Here is a 3,757-nt window from a genome sequence, read left to right on the forward strand (position 1 = left end):
ATTGATGCCCGATCTTTCACAGCGAGAACCTGGGGTAGAGAATCCTCCCAACAACGCGATGAACGCAGCCTGGAGAAGAGGGAACAAATCCAGCAAGCAACGGATCGACGAACGATACGCCTCAAACCAAGAGCTAGACAATCCTTGATGAACACAAGAACCTTCGCAGCGGATAATAATAGATAAACGGCAGCGCCGTACCCCCGGAGGGATGATACACGTGAACACACGCAATGGGGAAAACCCTAATCTTTAGTCTAAACTTGTCTCTCTAACCCTAGTCGTGGCTCCACCTTATACGAGGGATGGAGTGGCCGGCCAGCCCTAGTGGGCCTCTCTACCTAGGTTTGGACATGCCCAAACCAAACTGACTCAATTTATTAAAAACCCTAATTGGCCCACATATGACCATTACCTAAACTAAGATAATTAAGCTGTTGGAGTCCTGAATCTGGGCTCCACATAGGCCTCCATGCCCGTATCACCAGGCGTGTTGGTTGGCGGCCGTGGCATTCTTGTCCTTCTGGTTCTTGCGCCGGCCGCGACGCTTCGCGGCCTCGATGATTTTCTCCTCCTTGGAGAGCACCTTCTTTGCCGCCTTCGGCTTTGCCTCACGGTGGCGGCCCGCTTTGTTTCCGCCGGAGCTGCACCCTCCATTGTGGCTATGGTCGTTGCTACGGGGGAGTGTGGGGCGGCGGCGGGTGCGAGGGTTTGCTTCGCATCCATGGCAGTGGCTGCGACGGCGAGGACGTCCATCGCTTCTGGACTTCTCGCGCCAGTCTACATTGATATTTCGCGCAGGGAATGGCCACTGGCGGGAATAATATCGGCCTCCCTGCCACTGACGTGCGGGTCCTACGTCTTTTTCGGCGGACACTCGGCGCGACCGCGGAGTGTCCGCGGAGACGCAAATTTGGGCCAGGTTTGCGTCTCCGCGGGCGGGCCGGTCACTTTCCGTCACCCCGCTGGAGCAGGGCCCAGACGCATTTCCGATCACGGCGGACAAAAACGGTCGCTTAGCGTCCGTTTGCGTCGCGCCGCTGGAGATGCACGGGCACGGTATCTTTATCTTTAGTTAATGAAACAAACAAGGTTTTTGTCTCGGTTTCAAAAGTGAACAGATGCGTAAATCTGGTACAGAAAATTATTGAACACCTACATGCTACAGCGTGTTAGGTTGGGGGTAAATCAGGCTAGGGAACGTGAATAGAAGGAAACGAGACTTACATGTCCTTGTTTGTTTGGGAGATGTGGGAGTTTAGAAGGGTGGAGGAGAGGGAATTAGACGGGTAAACTCCCCCATATCTCTTCTCTGGGTCCCCAGGTAATTTAACCAGGGAAGGGAATTGCCGATTCTTTTCCGTTCAGTTTCACACACACCGCAATTGATGGCAACAGAATTTCCTCAGCCAAAACCCACAAAGCAACAAGGGAAACTAGCTGCCTCCTAAACAGCCGCTCCTAACTTCCATCCCCACACCAATCAAGGGAATGGGACTACAAATCAACTTCCATGTCTAATCATCTAGCGAACTCCCATTCCCCCTCCCTAGGTTTGCCAAACACGCTGACCGGTGAGAATATCCAAGGAGCGTAGATTGCCCGGCCATGGTGCCAGAGCCGAGAGAAGATCCCTCCACTTCCAAGCTTGTCTTTCCTTGACTGCCAACTTAACAAAAAAAAATTAATAAAATTGTTGTTGCGCTATTCAACAAAGTACAACATCCAAAAAAAAAATCACGATCGCTCGCTGCTCGACTCTCAGGTCAAAATACCACTGTTGAACAACTATTGCGGAAAATTATCTGCGCAGCGGACTTGCAGACCCTGTCCCTAAGTTGCTTGACTATTGCTGCTTGCTCATCTTTGTCCCGTGGAAACAAGCCTCCTATCGGAGGAGGCAGCATGGCCAATGCATTGCAATCCTTGCATGGCTCTTCATCTTCAGTGATAAGAACTGTTTTCAAGTTCGGAGCTCGATCCATCACAGAACTTATAAACGAAATATGGTGATCTAGACCGGGCCTGAAGTTATCAAACTGGAGCTCTTTTAGTTTCCACTTATTAGAGCTCCTGAACCCGGGCATCTCCCATGAAGGCTTCACTCTTTTATCACCATAAGTTTCTAATCTGTCCTCCTCCGCATCGATGCACGCATGCTCATAGACCTGCGTGGAATAGGAAATCCTGCTTATATATAGGGTTTTGTAGAATCCCAAACACAATTCAATTAGATAGGCTATTCTAAATTCTATCAGGCGATGAAACCAACCCATGGACACCACTGCCATCTTAAGTAAACACAATGGTGGTGGTGTTCTTAAATTTAGACCGGTAAAGGCTTACGTGCCTCAATATCAAATATCTCAACAGATGGAGCAGCTTCAAGAAGGTTTATCATCCATAAAAGCTCAAATTCAACATATATTCCATTAATAGACAACTTCCTTAGATTGCTGAATACAGAGCAGAGTTGATTTCCTTCTGGTTTTATCCAAACCTGATGAACACATAAGCAAAGAAGAATAAGAATGAAACAATATGCATATATAGAGTAAACTTATGTGCTCGCCAAACTAATCATTAGCTACTTTCTGACGATTATTACACAACATTAAGAAACTAAATATTTTCGTCAAACTTGAAACAGCTAGAAGACCAGTATTTCAATCTTAATTATGATTCAACTAGTGCAACTTTAAAATTCGTACTGGTTTCTATTCTGAATTTTAGAAGCACTCATATCCCATAATATAGCAACTACTCTCTCCGCCCCATAATATAAAACGTTATCAAACCAATATATATTGGTTGTAATAACATCTTATTTTATGGGACGGAGGGAGTACCTACTAAAATCCGAAACATATGTCGGTGCATTAAAAAAAATGAAATCACCTTTTCTCCCTGGAAGTGTAAGTTCAGAGTATGTATGTTGGCACCATGCAGAACCTCCCTCAAACTGAAGGCTCCTTGATGAAGAGTCGCATCATTTAGAAGGAGCAATTCCTTAAGAGCAGGAACTGAACCAAACCGCAAGGGAGGACTGGAAGAAAACCAAATATCCCAATGGAGCCTCTCTAGTTTTGGAAGGCATAGCACCTCAATGCTCTCCAATCCGGAAGCGTAGATTTCCAGAGATCTAAGGTCTGAATTCGGCGCATTTATCTGCCATACTGAACGTTCCCCAGCTGCACACTCGTGCATGCTTAAGTGCTGCAGTTGCCCGCAGCAGTCAAATAGGAAATGATGTATATCCCATTCAGTGAAATCCACATCATGCAGATGGAGCCTAGTGAGGCAACGAAGCACGCTAGGATAGGCCCTGAAAAACCTTTCGACCCTCTGAGCCTGGAGGAAAAGATCCTCATATCTGCATGCTATAGGCTCCTTATGATCAATGTCAAGGTCCAGCTCTTTTACCATCTCTCTGTCAATGGCATCGCTAACTAGCAGCCCAAGGTCACACGGTAGATTGCTGGTCATTAAGATCTTAAGGGATATTCTTTTGATGGTGCATTCGCTGCGGCAGTCACCCAGCAAACTCCTAGTGGCTCTGGTTAGAGATGTCATTGCTCGATCTATTAGCTGTGGCTTAATGGGATCAGGCAATGGGGAAGGCAAAAAATCCCTGACATCGAGGTTGATCTTGGGGAGTAACCAAGGCAAGTACCTCCACCGCTTTGAGAGTGCACTTGTCCTTGCTGCCGTCGCAATGTCGACTCTTCGCAATATAGACAATAAAATGTCATCACTC

This window comes from Lolium perenne, chromosome 5 (assembly GCF_019359855.2).
Source record: "Lolium perenne isolate Kyuss_39 chromosome 5, Kyuss_2.0, whole genome shotgun sequence".
NCBI lineage: Eukaryota > Viridiplantae > Streptophyta > Magnoliopsida > Poales > Poaceae > Lolium > Lolium perenne.